Source organism: Suncus etruscus, chromosome 17, assembly GCF_024139225.1.
Source record: "Suncus etruscus isolate mSunEtr1 chromosome 17, mSunEtr1.pri.cur, whole genome shotgun sequence".
Taxonomy (NCBI): domain Eukaryota; kingdom Metazoa; phylum Chordata; class Mammalia; order Eulipotyphla; family Soricidae; genus Suncus; species Suncus etruscus.
This window is the reverse complement of record NC_064864.1, coordinates 23,769,575-23,786,212: the sequence shown is the minus strand read 5'-3', so window position 1 is coordinate 23,786,212 and position 16,638 is coordinate 23,769,575. Positions and strand designations below refer to the sequence as shown.

Genomic DNA, 16,638 nt, shown 5'->3' with positions numbered 1-16,638 from the left:
GGATCATTGTCTCACTGCCACCCACAGACCCACCGGCTGGAGGGGGTTGCAGGTGCATGTGCGTGGTCCAGGCTGGAGGAGAAAGGCCCCTCCATCCATCTCATTACCATCCATCACCATCCAGGACTCAATATTTCACATGTTTTTCTACACAACTCTCTCAAAGAAAAGTGCAAAATAACAGGCTTTCAGTTCTGCTGTTGCTACAAGCAGAGGAGCACGGAGATTTGTAGTAGTAAAAAAGGAAAAAAGGAAGAGGAAGTCAAGTTCTCGTGACCTCATGTCCAATCATCCTGCTGTGCAGTCACGTCCCTGGAGCCTCCCAAGCTTGCATTTCATCCTGGTTTCTCAACTTGTCCATAGCACTGAGGAGTTTCAGTTCGTCCCGTTTATGTTTCTTTAACCTCAGGTTAACATCTGAGCTGCAGGACCATTCCTGTAGTGAGAGAGACCCCTCTTCCCAAGTTTTTTTTCTTTTTTTTCTTTTAATCTCCCAGGGGGTCACATCAAAGTATTAAAGGTGGCCTTTTAATTAATTATTTTGCTGGGGAAGGGTGGGCACTACAACCAGAGATGCTCAGGGAATCGAATGGAAGTTGGCTATTTAAAGACAAACTTCGTACATATCCTATACTATCTCTATGGTGAGCTTTGTAATTAAAAAAGAAAAGTAAAATGGTGACTCAAATATAAAATAAACACACATCAAAGGACTCACTTAACTCATTCATTAAATGGAAGAACTGGAAATATTAGTTTAGAAAAGAATTAAAGGTGCCGGTGAGGTGGCGCTAGAGGTAAGGTGTCTGCCTTGCAAACGCTAGCCAAGGAAGGACTGTAGTTCAATCCCCTGGCGTCTTATATAGTCCCCCCAAGCCAGGGGCGATTTCTGAGCGCTTAGCCAGGAGTAACCCCTGAGCATCAAACGGGTGTGGGCCAAAAAAACAAAAAAAGAGAAGAATTAAATATCCCACACAATTATACTTTCATTTAGGAAATACAGAGGCAAGAGAGAGGAAAGTCTGTGACTGGGCAGCTGCAGAATAGTGTGCCCCAAATCTCCTTTCTTCTTTCTTTCTTTTTTTTTTTTGGGGGGGGGGCTTCCGGTGGAGACCAGAAGGCCTGCTGGACAAATTCTAAAAGCGCTGTAACACTTTTTCTTTCTTTCTTTCTTTCTTTCTTTCTTTCTTTCTTTCTTTCTTTCTTTCTTTCTTTCTTTCTTTCTTTCTTTCTTTCTTTCTTTCTTTCTTTCTTTCTTTCTTTCTTTCTTTCTTTCTTTCTTTCTTTCTTTCTTCCTTCCTTCCTTCCTTCCTTCCTTCCTTCCTTCCTTCCTTCCTTCCTTTCCTTCCTTCTTTCTTTCTTTCTCTCTCTCTCTCTCTCTTTCTCCCTCCCTCCTCCCTCCCTCCCTCCCTCCCTCCCTCCCTCCCTCCCTCCCTCCCTCCCTCCTTCCTTCCTTCCTTCCTTCCTTCCTTCCTTCCTTCCTTCCTTCCTTCCTTCCTTCCTTCCTTCCTTCCTTCCTTCCTTTTTTTTTTTGTCACACCGGGCAGCATGCAGGGGTTACTCCCAGCTCTATGCTTAGAAATTGCTCCTGGCATGCTCAGGGGGACCATATGGGATGCTGGGATTTGAAGCAATGACCTTCTGCATGCAAGGCAAACACCTTACTCCATACTATCTCTCTGGTCCCTCTTTCTCTTTCTCTTTCTCTTTCTCTTTCTCTCTCTCTCTTCTTTCTTTCTTTCTTTCTTTCTTTCTTTCTTTCTTTCTTTCTTTCTTTCTTTCTTTCTTTCTTTCTTTCTTTCTTTCTTTCTTTCTTTCTTTCTTTCTTTCTTTCTTTCTTTCTTTCTTTCTTTCTTTCTTTCTTTCTTTCTTTCTTTCTTTCTTTCTTTCTTTCTTTCTTTCTTTCTTTCTCTCTCTCTCTTTCCTTCCTCCCTCCCTCCTTCCCTTCCCTCCCTCCATCCCTCCCTCCTTCCTTCCTTCCTTCCTTCCTTCCTTCCTTCCTTCCTTCCTTCCTTCCTTCCTTCCTTCCTTCCTTCCTTCCTTCCTTCCTTCCTTCCTGTTTTGTTTTTGGGCCACACCCAGTGGTGCTCAGGGGTTACTCTTGGCTCTGTACTCAGAATCGCTTCTGGCAGGTTTGGGGGGAACATATGGGATGCTGGAACTTTAACCACCATCCGTCCTCAGCTGCATGCAAGGCAAATGCCCTACCACTATGCTATCTCTCCAGCCCCTTCTTCCTCTTTGTTGGTCTGTTTTTGGGTCATATCTAAGGCTCAGGGGTTATTTTTGGTTCTGCACTCAGGGATCACTCCTGGTGGGGCTCATTCCTATGTGGTGCTGAGATTGAACCCTTTGTATTATCACTCCAGTCCCCCAAAATCTCTTTAAAAACTAACAATTTCTGCTTTGAGTTCAGAGATAACTCCTGGCAGTGCTCAGACTATGGCTTGCTAAGGATCAGACCTGAGACTCCTGCTTACACAGCATGCACTCCAGTCTTTTACATCATTTATGGTTTTGTTACATTTGAAATAAGGACTTGCATTTAGCCAACCAATTTGGCTATGCGCTCAGTAATTGTTCCTGGCTTGGTGGACCATATGGGACCCCGGGGATCGAACAGCAGTCCGTCGTAGGTTAGTGCATGTAAGTAAGGCAAACTCCCTACTGCTTGCACCACCACTCCAGCCCACAGCCAATCAATTTTATCTCCAGCATCACATATGGACTTCCAGGCATGGCCCTGAACACAGACCCAGGAGTAATCCAGGAGCATTGCTGGATGTGATCTCAAATCAAAACAAATAACCCAGGAGCAGGAGAGATAGCACAGTGATAGGGCTTTTGCTTTGCACACAGCCGACATGGGGCTGACCTGGGTTCGATCCCTGGCTTCCCGTATAGTCCCCAAGCCTGTTAGGAGTGATTTCTGATTGCAGAGCCAGGAGTAACCCCTGAGCACCTCCAGGTGTGACCCAAAAAACAAAACAAACGGGGCCGGCAAGGTGGCGCTAGAGGTAAGGTGTCTGCCTTGCAAGCGCTAGCCAAGGAAGGACCGCGGTTGGATCCCCCCGCGTCCCATATGGTCCCCCCAAACCAAGGGCGATTTCTGAGCGCTTAGCCAGGAGTGACCCGTAAGCATCAAATGGGTGTGGCCCAAAAACCAAACAAAAAAACAAACAAAAAACAAAAAACAAAAACAACAAATACTCTCCCAACTAAAATAAAATAAGGAAGGTGTTTTTGTTTTTTTATTCCTTGGCCATACTTGGCAGTTCTCAATGATTACTTCTGTGTCTGTGCTTAGCAATCACTCCTGGTTTGCTCATAAAACCCAAGTTCTCCTTTGAACACATATCTTAGTGGCTTGTCTGTCTTTCTATGAGATGTGAGATCTTTCTAAACAAGTTTGAATAAAAGCTATATTGCTGGGGTCAAAGAAATAGCATGAAGGTAGGGTATTTGCCTTGCATGCAGAAGGACAGTGGTTCGAATCCCGGCATCTCGTATGGTCCCCCAAGCCTGCCAGGAGTGATTCCTGAGCGTAGAGCCAGGAGTAACCCGAGCGCTGCTGGGTGTGATTACCCCCTCAAAAAAGCTATGTTGCTTCACAAAAAGAAACAAAGAAAGGAAGGAAGAAAAGAAAGAAGGAAGGAAGAAAGAAAGAAAAGAAGGGAGAAAGAAAAGAGAAAGAAGAAAGAAAAAGAAAAGGAAAGAGCAAAAGAAAGAAAGAAAGACTGAAAGAAGAAAATAAATATCACTCTGGGCTGAGTGATTTCAGCCAGAAACTGACGCCAAGACTACAGGCTGAAATAAGGGAGACTCTAAGAGGTATGTTGCTGTATGGGGTGCTGGACCTTGAACCCAGGTTGGCCACATGTGAAGTGAGTGCTGTACTGCTGTACTCTCTCTCTCTCTGATCTGCGAAAGCTTTGGTTTTCATTTTAGCAATGTGCAGAGCTTGTGAGTAGCAGCAAGGAGATGGCAGGTGCCAGTGATCAGTCTTGTTCCATTTCTTCTAGCGTTTGCCAGCTGTTTTGAACAAGTACAACACTATTTGGAGTCTGAATTTTAGTTTTTAAATTAAAGCCTTCTGTTATTTATTACTTTTGTTTCTTGCCACACCTGGCTGTTTCCTTTTTTGTCTTCTTTTTGTTTTTTTGGACCGTGTCTGGCAATGCTCAGGGTCACTCCTGATTCTGAACTCAGGAATTAAACTGGGATGCTCAGGGGACCAAATAGAATGCCAGGGATTGAACTTGAATTGGCTGAGTGTAAGGCAAACACCCTACCTGCTTTATGATTGCTCTGACCCCCACCTGATTGTTTTCAAGACTTTCTCCTGGTGGAGGTTGGGGAATCCTATACAGTGCTGGGACTAGAACCTGGATACTATAGTCTCCAGCCTGAATCTCCTCCATCTAGTTTTTACAGAGCTGGCATGAAGTTCTAAAAGAGGGAGCCTTTTTTTAAACTGACGGATGCAGAGCTCTTTTTCGTTAATACATATCTGAGGGTCTAACTCACCCTCACAGGTCTCAGTTTATAGAGATCGTTTACAAGTATAGAAAGAATACACGGGGCCGGGCGGTGGCGCTGGAGGTAAGGTGCCTGCCTTGCCTGCGCTAGCCTAGGATGGACCTCGGTTCGATCCCCCGGCGTCCCATATGGTCCCCCAAGCCAGGAGTGACTTCTGAGCGCATAGCCAGGAGTAACCCCTGAGCGTCACCGGGTGTGGCCCAAAAACAAAAACAAAAAACAAACAAAAAAAAGAAAGAATACACATTGGGCCCGGAGAGATAGCACAGCAGTGTTTGCCTTGCAAGCAGCCGATCCAGGACCAAAGGTGGTTGGTTCGAATCCCGGTGTCCCATAGGGTCCCCCGTGCCTGCCAGGAGCTATTTCTGAGCAGACAGCCAGGAGTAACCCCTGAGCACCGCCGGGTGAGGCCCAAAAACCTAAAAAAAAAAAAAAAAAAAGAAAGAATACACATTGTTCTTAGGAAAGAAGACATCTAGCGAACATCTAACACTCTCGAGTTACTTGATAAAGGACAACACCATCATGCCTTCAAAGCCTGTCTTCCAGAGTTAATTTAGTCAGTTTGTTTTCCCTGTATTTGGGAGGATGTGAGGAACAGACACTATAGCCCAACCACTCGTCCTGGAAGTTACTCTATAGACTTGAGGGCATAGTGAGAAAACCATTTCTAGAACTTTCGACTATGACAGGCTGCTCAGATCATGTGAGATCTTTCTAAATAAGTTTGAATAAAAGCTATCTTGCTGGGGTCGGAGGAATAGCATGAAGGTAGGGCATTTGCTTTGCATGCAGGACAGTGGTTCGAATCCTGGCATCCCGTATGTTCCCCCAAGCCTGCCAGGAGTGATTCCTGAGCGTAGAGCCAGGAGTAACCTGAGCGCTGCAGGGTGTACTCTCCTGGTATTCATTTCCTTTGTCCTTTTTTGTCCAGAGTCTTTAACACACAACAAAATCCACTTTCTGCCCGTCTTCAGCAATACTTGGGGAAGCTAGGGGAGGGTAAAGGTTTGACTTGTAAGACAAACGTAGATTTTTCTTTCTTTTGAGTGCACTGAACTCTATTGTCCTTTTGTCAGAAAGCTAAGATGACAAATTTTGATTCAGTCCAAACTACCAAAAGGGGAAAATAAAACCCGTGATATTAATGCATTGCTGAGATGTAAGAGAATTTCCCTAATCGATAAAGGACATATATTAAAGGTCATTTTTTTTTTGTTTTTTTTTTGGGGGGGGGGGTCACACCCGGCAGTGCTCAGGAGTTATTCCTGGCTCCAGGCTCAGAAATTGCTCCCGGCAGGCACAGGGGACCATATGGGGCACCGGGATTCGAACCGATGACCTCCTGCATGAAAGGCAAACGCCTTACCTCCATGCTATCTCTCCGGCCCCTAAAGGTCAATTTTTAGGTTGCTCTCTTCTTTCTGGTCCTTGTTCCCTTGCTGTGTGCTAGGAAGGAGCATCAGGACGGATGCTTAAAGGGCTTTTTCCACACAGGCCTCATGCCTAGCCCTGTCCCTGTTCCAAGACGTATATAATTGTTGCAGGGAGGATGAACCTTTGAACTAGAAATCTTGGGGTCTAAAGAGCAGCTCTAAGACCCAGCCAGGCCAGCAGCCATCACCCCCAGCCAAAAAAAAAAAAAAAAGAACCAGGGCGAGGCTGACGCATGCGTACAAGCTCGAACTAGCCCTAATGGTAGAGCGCCTGCGCAACCTAGGATTTGAGGTGGGAGGAGGGAAAAAGACAGTGGGATGGGCGGGGCAAACAAAGGTAAGCAGGCGGAGCAAACAAAAAAAGGTGGGCGTGGCCTACTTTGCGCGTGCGCAGTCGGCCGAAACCGCGCCGGGCGTGCAGGGGGGCGGGCCGAGGGCGCGGCCCGGACGAACTGCGCCGCCGGGTTGGCTGCTGCTCCCTGAGGCCGGACTCAACGGATTCGGGCCGCGCCGTCGGGCGCGCTCGCCGCCCGGCTACAGTCCGGAGCTAGAGAGCGAGCGGGCGAGCGAGCGAGGCGGCGCCGCACGGTAAGAGCCGGAGCCGGGCCGGTGGGATTCCCTGAGGCGGTGGCGCCCTCACACATCGCCGCCCGCGCGGCCGGGCCCGGGCGACCCCGCAGACCCCGGCGGCCCCCGCGCCTGCGCTCTCCGCGCCTGGGCCCCCAGCCCATCTGCGCCTGCGCAGTGCCCCTCGGCTCGCCGGCCCGGGCCCGGCTTGGAGCCCGGGGACCCCCCGCCCCGCTGTGCTCCCGCCCGGGCTCCTTGCTTGAGCTGCAATGGCCCGGTGTCCCGAGAGGAGCGGGTGGTCGTCCCGCCGGGTCCCTTCTGAGCCCAGGGGCCGGGCGCGACCCTTGCAGTTTGCTTTTCCTCTTGGTTCCTGCTGCTTGCCTGGTATCCCAATTCTGGCCCCCGCCCCAGCCCGGCCTGGCCTGCTGCTCTTCTGGGGGCCATGAGAAACCTGCACTAGACTTTGGGGTGTGCTGTGGTTGGTGCTTTTTTTTTGCACCCCCACTTTCCAAAACCTTCAGATTGCCCCCGCCCCCAAGCTACACCCCAAAACCCGCATACTTGTGCACGGCTCGGTGTTCCAAGCTTGGTCATGGTTGTCAGTGTTTAAGTTAGGGTCAGCAGAGTTGATTTTTGTTTTGGGTTTTTTTTTTGGATCACACCCGGCTTTGCTCAGGGGTTCCTCCTGGCTCTACACTCTGAAATCGCTCCTGGCAGGATCAAGGGGGGACCTTACGGGATGCCAGGATTCGAACCACTGTCGTTCTGCATGAAAGGCAAACGCTCTGCCTCCATGCTATCTATCTCTCCGGCCCCAGCAGAGTTGATTTTGGGGGCAGCGCCCCTGGACAGGGCTTGGAGAAGGGAAGGGATTTTTTTTCCTCCAGCTTTTCAACCCATTGGCCCCCTCTACGGGGAATGAAACCCCCAGTGATCGTTTGCAGGCAAGTAAGGGAGGACTCAGGAAAATCCCCCTTTCCAGCAGTGATTCCGACCATCCCTGCTCAGTCACACGGAGAGAGAAAAATGGGGTGGGAAAAGAGCCGTGATGGTGTTTTCCCGAGTTCTCACAGTATGTTGGAGAAATGAGAGAATATTGCAGAGCCCAGCGCTTGTTTGCTGTCCTGCTGGAGGTGAAAAGAGCTATGGGGCCCCGTGGGTAAGAGGCAGCCCACGCTGAGAGTTCAGGGGAGCAGTAAGCAACCTAGGGGAGCCCCTCCTCTTTAGAGGAAAGATCAGTGCAGTGTGCAGTATGGAACCTTTTTTCTCCAAAATCCTTTCCCTCTCTGATGGACTTCTTCTTTGGTAGCTGGAAGATTGTTGCTCATCTTCAGGAAGATGAAGTTCTTGCTTTGCACGTAGTTGACCTCGGTTCAGTCCTCTGCAATCCAAGCCCTTCCAGGAGTGACCCCCCCCCCCTTGAGCGCAGAGCCAGGAGTAAACCTGGAGCACTTCCAGGTGTGACCCTAAAACGAAGGAAAAAAAAAAGGAAAACGAGTATTGTTTCCTGGAAAGGCTTTTTTTTTGTGTGTACAATTTGAGCATCAGTAAGTGGAGAGGGTTTCCAGCTTTGACGGTTAAAGGTGAAGTTCGTATCCGAATTACCACTTAAACCTGAAGCTGGGTCTCTTCTGTAGTGGGTCATCTGGAGAAACCACTTCTTCCAAGCGGAGCTTTTCTTTGTGATGGACCCGACGAGGGACTTCTTTCATTTTGGTGGACTCAAATGATAGCGTTGCTCTGCTTCAGACTTAGGTTTTCATAATCCATCAGACCCGACTGACGCATTTGAACCCCAGGGCTAGTGTGCGTAAAGGTGTGTAGACAGTCCAGCTCAGCAGAAGCGGTGCCAGGAGGCGGGAGCTGTTCTTCCTGCTTTATGGCTCAGGGCCAAGCACTAAATTTTCCTTTGGGGACCTTCCTTTCCTGTCTTAGATAGGGAGATGAAGGAGGAGATGAAGGAGGAGAAAGACCGGATGGAAAGGTGCTTAATATGCCCATTTGAACCGTTAATGGGTCTCTGCCTCTACAGTCCTGCTTAGACAGAGTTCTTAAAACTTCGGGATCTTCTCACCCAGGCCATTGTTGTGTGAACACTTCTATCTCAGGACTGGGGGCATCATAAAAATTTGAGCAGATCTTGGGGCCGGAGAGATAGCATGGAGGGAGGGTGTTTGCCTTGCATGCAGAAGGACTCTGATTCAAATCCCAGCATCCCATATGGCATCCCGAGCCTACCAGGAGTAATTTCTGAGCATAGAGCCAGGAGTAACCCGAGTGCTGCCCGGTGAGACCCAAAAACTAAAAACCAAAAAAAAAAAAAAAAAGTTTGAGCAGATCCAGCTTATGTTCCCTGAAAGGGAGCTGTGACTCTTCCTACATAACAAGAAAAGGATGTTGTGAAGATTTTCATAAAACTAAGTTTATTCATTCAAAAAATGAGTCATTTTCCTGAGGTTCAAATAGGCGTATTTTATTAAGACATGGTGACAGTGAGAGGTGGTAAATGGAAAATAGGAGAGAGTTCATCTTAGAATTTTTAGCTGTAAAAGAGATTCTTGTTTTTGCAAGTCACTAGGCCACATCCATCACCCTCAATTTTTTTTTGTGTGTGTGTTTTTGGGCCACACCTGGTGATGGTCTGGGGTTACTTCCGGCTATGTGCTCAGAAATCACTCCTGGCTCAGGGGATCTTATGGGACGCTGGGGATCGAACTCAGGTCCGTCCTGGGTCAGCCGCGTGCAAGACAAACGTTTTACCGCTGTGCTATTGCTCCGGCCCCTCCCCTCAATTATTTTTTAAAGGTAAATGGATTGGCCAGGAGAATGTAGCTCAGCGGTAGAGCTCATCAGAGCACTTGCCTTTTATGTGCCAGGATCTCTATTTAATCCCTGTCATCGCAAAAAAAAAAAAAAAGTCAAAACAAATCAATTAGTGTAAATGGTTTTATTTTGTAGTTGGTTGTAATACCCAATGGAGAAATTTTTAGGTTTTAGTTTTTTTAATTTATTTTTCTTTTTTTTTTTTTTTTTTTTTGCCATACCCAGTAGCATTTGAGTTACTTCTGGCTCCGCATAAAAATTACTCCTGGTTGGAGCTGGAGCGATAGCACAGCGGTAAGAATGCCTTGCATTCGGTCGGACCCGGTTTGAATGCTGGCATTCCATATGGCTCCCTGAGCCTGCCAGGAGTGACTTCTGAGCGCAGAGCCAGGAGTAACCCCTGAGTGCCTCCTGGTGTGGCCCAAAAACCTAAAAAAAAAAGAAAAAAAAGGAAAAAGAAATTACTCCTGACGTGCTCAGGGAACCATAGGGATGCTGGGGATTGAACCTGGGTCAGTTCCGTGCAAGGCAAATGCCCTACCCGCTGTACTGTATATAGCTCCAGCCCCAAGAAATTTTCAGAAGTTTGCTTTTTCTGATCATCCTTAACTACTACATAGAAAAACGTTAGGAGAACTTGATGTGTGGGTTGTTTTGCCAGTGAAATAAACTGAGGCAAGAATATGCTTCCCTGTAGTTACAACTGTTGGTACTGAGAAGACTAATTGCTGAGGTAAAGAAATCACTATTGGAGTTGTCTGTCAATTTAGAAATCTTTACATTGGGGCCTCAGTATTATGCTGTGAAGCAACATGACCATCAAGAAATCAGGTAGCGGGCCCAGAGACATAGCACAGCGGCGTTTGCCTTGCAAGTAGCCGATCCAGGACCAAAGGTGGTTGGTTCGAATCCCAGTGTCCCATATGGTCCTCCGTGCCTGCCAGGAACTATTTCTGAGCAGACAGCCAGGAGTAACACCTGAGCACTGCCGGGTGTGACCCAAAAACCAAAAAAAAAAAAAAAGAAAAAAAAAAAGAAAAACAGAAATCAGGTAGCAGTTATGTTAGGTCCATGTTTCCCAGTAAGCTTCCTTGGATGATCCTGGGGAAGGTCCTAGCTTTGGGTGCGTTTGGAAGGTGCCTCGTCCTTTTTCTGTAAAGGAGGCATTAAGCTACTAAGTTTGGGAACTTGCTTGCAGGGGAAGAAGTTATCTATGGTCTCTTCCAAAGAGTATGTTAGAGAGGATCTTGGCATCTGCGGTCTTTAAAACTTGTCTTCTTGGGGCCATAGAGATAGCATGGAGGCAGGCCGTTTGCCTTGCATGCAGAAGGACGGTGGTTCGAATCCAGCATCCCATATGGTCCCCTAAGCCTGCCACGAGTAACCCTCGAGTGCTGTCAGGTGTGACTCACCCCCCCCCAAAAAAAAAAAAAAACTTCTTGGGAGCCCCGAGCAATAGCGTTTATCTTGAACGTGGCTGACCCAAAACAGAACTGGATTAGATTCTCAGCATCCCATATGGTTCCCTGAGCCTGCCAGGAACAATTTCTGAGCTCAGAGCCAGGAGTAACCCCTGAGCACTGCTAGATATGGCCCAAAAATTAAAACAACAACAACAACAACAACAAAGACCCAAAAAACTATTGTTTTCTCCAGGAGTGAGTCCTGAGTGTAGAGCAGGGGTCTCAAACTCAATTTACCTAGGGGCAGCAGGAGGCAAAGTCGTCGGGGTGAGGCAGGGCCACATAAGAGATTTCTCTTACCGAATATTCGCAATAAAAAATTGCATTAGTAAGAAAAAAATTGCATTAAACACTTGCATACCCCGAACGGAACTGCTCGGGTTATGCGAATGTTTAATGCGATTTTTTTCTTACTGATGCGATTTCTATTGCGATTATTCGATAAGCGAATAATCGCAAACACGGCGAAATTTGAAGGCCGGCCGTGGGCCACAAAATGTACAGAGGGCCACAAACGCGAGTTTGAGACCCCTGGTGTAGAGTCAGGAGTATATAAACTCTGAGCCATGTAAACTGCTAGGAGGGATAACCCCACTTTCTTGGGGGGAAAAAAACCCCACACCCAACTCCTGGTATTCTGTGATTAATAGCAGATAAGATTTAGCTTTATTGTAAGCAGCTCTTTTGTTTACATTTACATATGTAAAGTATATCAAAATGGATTTTTTTTTATCTTGTGCCATACATTTTGAAAGTGTTGAATTAAAAATAATTTAACCTCTTTTTATTTTTATGTTTTTTGGGCCACACCTAGCGACACTTGTGTTACTCCTGGCCCTGTGCTCAGAAATCACTCCTGGCAGGTTTAGGGGACCATATGGGATGCTGGGGATTGAACCCGGGCTAGCCACATGCCCTAACAATCCAACCCAGGGGTCTCAAACTCGCCGTTTGCGGACCTCCTTTTGTTTTGTGGCCCTGCCCTAGAGGAATCTTTTTTTATTTTGTTTTGTTTTAGTTGTTTGGGTCACACCCCCCAATGTTCAAGACTTACTACTGACTTTGCACTCATGGATCCACCCCGACTTTGCCTCCTGCGGCCCCCAGGTAAATTGAGTTTGAGACCCCTGATTCTCACTTCATAATGCACATGTCTATATTCAGAGGATTGCTTTTCTGCCTCTGCTGGCTCTGTTTTCAAAACAAACAAACAAAACAAACAAAACAAAAAAAACTTGTTGATTGTATAAAGGAAATTGTACAGATCAGTTTTTCCTGATCTTGCCATGTTTATGTCTTCATTGTAGTTTTCCCCTTTATTTTTTGGTTAAACCCTGAAGGTTGTTTATCTGTCTTTGGAAAATATTGATCTGTTCCTAATCAGCACCATACCACACCCACCATTACATTTTTAAAATTTTTTCCACTATCTTTGTAATCAAACCCACCTTCACTTGGTATTCAGGACACTTCACTGAGCTTTGGCCTCTCCTCTGATCTTTTTCCACCTCTAGGTGCTTCAGTGAGCTTTGCAGAGCAACTCTTGATCTTTTGAACTGTGTCCAGTTTCCTTGTCTCTCCGCAGGAATGTTCTCACTTTTTTTTTTCTTTCTTTTTATCACCTTTAAAACTCAAGTTAGATATTGCCTGTCTCCTGTTGCCCCGTCCACTTCGGAATTGACACTATCTTTTGCTTGTGATCTCTCCCAGCTGTGCCTAGCAAAGTGTGTGGTTTGGCAGAAAATTCCTGTGTCTGCTGTATGTACCAGGCATGTTAGCACTACCAAGCAAGTCCACTTGCTAAGTCCCACTTAATCCTCCCCTTAAGGAGCCTTTCAGACCAGGTGCTGCACTTAACCTTGTCAGTTGTGAAACACCTTCCTGCAATGTACACCAGCTTGCAAAGTGTGATTAATTGTATCTTAGTGGGTAATTTAAGTCTTATTTCCTGAAGAAGATACTCTTTCTAATGTCAGCTTTATTGTCCAGAAACCAAGTAGCCATTCCTCCCCCATAGCTTTGGAAAGAATGTGCTTTGGGAGCAGATTGCTTCCCATTTTCCTCTTGTATGCCTTCCACGTTGTTTTTCTTTTTGTTGTTGTGTGGTCAGGGTTTTTCTTTTTTTTTAATGTTTGGACAATAAAGGTTTAAGAGATTAAGAGATTAAATTTCAGGATTTTCTCTTGTGCATAGAGCCCAACGAAAGCAAAAAAAGTTAAAGAAGAAAAGTACTTCACTTACAAAAATATTCCCATATTACAACTATTATCCCTGTTTTGTGATGCCAAGTTTGAATCCAGGGTCTTCATGCAGTCAGTTTGCTTTCTTGAAGTACATCTCCAGCATTACAGTCTTAAAATCTTATACTTAAAAAAATTTTTGTTTTTGATCTGTGTCTGGTCTTAACTCAGGGGAGGGAAGAGGGGAAATGGAAGAGGAGGGAGAGGGGAGGGGTGGGGAGGACAAAGTAAAACTTTTACACTCAGTGCCACACACTAAGTTAGGTTGTTTCCACTGCTGTACTGTCTGTATATTCACATTTCGGAAGCAATGTCTTCAATGGGTTTTTAGTACATTTACAGAATTGTGTATTGTTACCTTAGAATAAAAACATGTTTCCATGTTTTTTTAGTACATTTACAGAATTGTGTATTGTTACCTTAGAATAAAAACATGTTTCCATTAGCAGTCACTGCTTCTGACAATGACAGATCACTTTTTTTTTTTGGTTTTTGGGTCACACCCGGCAGCTCTCAGGGGTTATTCCTGACTCCAGGCTCAGAAATTGCTCCTGGCAGGCACGGGGACCATATGGGGCGCCGGGATTCAAACCGATGACCTCCTGCATGAAAGGCAAATGCCTTACCTCCATGCTATCTCTCCGCCCCCGACAGATCACTTTTTGATCTCAGTGGGTTTACCTGTTTCGGCTATTTCACAGAAATGGATATGGCTCCTGTAATCTTTTATCTGGCATTTTTACTGAGTCTATTCAAACATACCGTTTTCAAGATCTGTATGTAGTTGCATATATTAATACATTGTTCCTTTTATAGCCAGATAAATAGTTCATACTTTATCTGGTCATTAGTTGATGGGCTTTGATTTTTTTCCTATTGGGGCTTTTATACATATGTAGCTATTACTTTCATGTTCATGTTCATGCGTATGTTATAAGTTCTTTGGGGTGGGACTTCTTTTTATTGGGAGTGCTATACCTGGTTGCACTCAGGGGTTACTCCTGGCAGGTTCAGGGTAAATAGAATGCCAGGGATTGACCCTGGGTTGGCCATGTACAAGGCAATGCCCTACCTGCTCCTATTGCTCTGGCCCCCTGAGTGAGACTTCTTAGGGACTTCCCTAAGAGTGGACTCACTGAAGTTATGTGGTATTTGCCAATTTTTTGATTTTGTTTTGTTGGGCCACACTTGGTGGTGCTCAGGAGTTACTCCTGGGTTTGTACTCAGAAATTACTCCTGCTAGGCTTGGGAGACCATATGGGATGCTGGAAATAGAACCTAGGTCGGCCACATGCAAGGTAAAATTTTAGCCTTACTGGCTGAGCTATTGCTCTGGCCCCTATCCTGGAGAACTTTTAGAGTAACCACCAAACTTCCAGACCTGCACCATCTCCTCCACCCGAGTGTCTTGAGAGTTCTAGTTCTCCAGTTCTTTACTAGTGACAGGTGTCTTGGTGCATGCTTTTAAAAAATGTGATTACATCTTGAAATTTCACATTTTATTCTCTTAATACTTTTGGGAATGCCATTAAATAAGCTGGTGTTACTGTAATTCATTGTCATAAGTAATTTCATAATGATCAGTAGTATAAGTACACTATCTCATAATTTAGAGTTTACTCTTTTATCAAGAGGTTTGCTCCCAAGCATTGCTCACAGGGCCCAAGGGCTCATTTCTCACAATGCTCCTGGCTGAACACCTGACAGTGCAGTGCTGGGGAATGCCATGCACACAGCCAGCAGCACGAGAGCCACTAGCCAGGAGTAACCCCTGAGCTCTGCCGGGTGTGACCCCCCCCCTCCAAAAAAAAAAGATAATGTGTAAAAGTAAATATCTAATCCAAATTGCATTCGAATCCTCTGACTATGATAGTAAGAGACATCCTTATTGACCGAGAATGTGAAGTTGGTCCCATGTCTCCAGCAGTCCAGAAGACAGACCCAGAAACAGCTTGAATAGTGTGTTTGGATTCTAAAGGTGTGAAAGTGCCTTTCTCAGAAAAGGTGGTTCTCTTCCCAGTTTAGGTCTGTCTAATTTAGTAAACACAGTTTTCAGTTTGGACATTTAGGAGTGGTGGAAGTTGTCAGCCATGATCAGTCAAATTCAGGTCTTGATTCAGTCCCAAGTCCACATCCTTGTGGCTTTGCTTCACAGTCTCAGATGCATCTGGGCTGGCCAGTGCATCTGGAGGTGCCTGGCACCTGATCTTCCACAACTTCCTGACTCTGGCTCTTAATCATGTATGTTTTGCCTTTTTTTTTTTTTTTTTGCCTTTTTTAGGCCACACCCAGTGATGCTCAGGGGTTACTCCTGGCTATGTGCTCAGAAATAGTTCCTGGCTTGGGGACCATATGGGACACCGGGGGATCGAACCACAGTTCATCCTAGGCTAGCTCATGCAAGGCAGTCTCCTTACTGCTTGTGCCACCACTCCGGCTCCTGTTTTGCCTTTTTAAAAATTTTTTATTTTTGCTTTTTGGGCCACACACGGTAGTTTTCAGGGGTTACTCCTGGCTCTGCGCTCAGCAATCACTCCTGGCAGGCTCAGGGACCGTATGGGTTGTCAGGGATCAAACCTGAGTCAGTCCTGGGTCGACAGCTTGCAAGACAAACGTCCTTCTGCTGTGCTATTGCTCAAGCCCCATGTTTTTCTTTTTAATATTATTATTGTTAATATTTTGGTTTCTAGGTCACAGCTAGAGATGCTTAGGGCTTATTCCTATATCTGCATTCGGATAACTCCTGGCATTGCTTGGGAGACCATATGGGAGGTTGAGGTAAAATCATCTGGATCAGGTAGAATGGTTCAGTCTGGAGGGAAAAAAATGATGTACTTTCCTTAGGCAGATTGAGGCTGAGCCTGCTTGGGCTGCAGGAGATAGATGGAGTCAGAAGAAACCTTTTTGTGCTTGTTTATTTTTATTTTTTTATTTTTGACTTTGAAGGTAGGAATGCGTAGTTTTTTCATTTTTATTTTTCCCCTCCCCTTCGTTGTGGTGGTGGTGAAGAGCTGGGGCCTCACATACTTGCTTGTGTTCCTCTCTTGCTTTTTTTTTTTTCATTTTGGTGCTGACTCATGTAGGTTGTAATGCTTTGGAGATGGCACACTTTTTTTGTAATGTTGGGATTACAGTAACAGTGCTGGTGGGATCATGCTGGGTTTGTGGAGTGGTGTGAGGGACTAAATTGTAGTCTTAGCCTGGAAGGCCTGTGCTTTTCTATTAGGCCACATCCCTGGACTTCCAGAAAACACCTTATTTTGTACATATTCCCTCCCCCTTCCTTCTCTTTGCTGTTGCTAAAATGAATGAGGAGGGAGTCTACATGCACACACACACTATGCTGCTCACACAGTTTATTTTTGGAATGTCAAATCTGGTGGCAGGTTTTAGTTGAGTGATTGCTGAGGGGATGTTTCTTTTAGTTGTGCTTGAGCATTTTCTTCTGTATTTATGGGGTGTTTTTTTTTTTTTTAAAGCTCCATCTGGCAGTGTTCAGGGGTTACTCCTTACTGCGCTCAGGAATTACTGTATTTTCTAGTGTATAAGATAACTTTTTTTTTTTTTTTT

General features: G+C 45.8%; 1 protein-coding gene and 1 non-coding gene across 2 annotated transcripts in view; one reads left to right on the top strand and one right to left on the bottom strand.

Moving 5' to 3' along the window:
• Positions 1-1,094: 1,094 nt before the first annotated feature.
• On the bottom strand, positions 1,095-1,156 carry LOC125995521 (U7 small nuclear RNA). Its single transcript, XR_007491027.1, has one exon. It is a non-coding gene; the product is annotated as a U7 small nuclear RNA (small nuclear RNA).
• Positions 1,157-6,426: 5,270 nt separating this feature from the next.
• The window catches only part of SPECC1L (sperm antigen with calponin homology and coiled-coil domains 1 like), a 120,662-nt gene continuing 110,450 nt past the window's right edge, over positions 6,427-16,638 (top strand). Inside the window, exon 1 of the mRNA XM_049790643.1 lies at positions 6,427-6,563. The gene's annotated coding sequence lies outside the window, so the exon portion shown is untranslated. The remainder of the gene's footprint in view (positions 6,564-16,638) is intronic.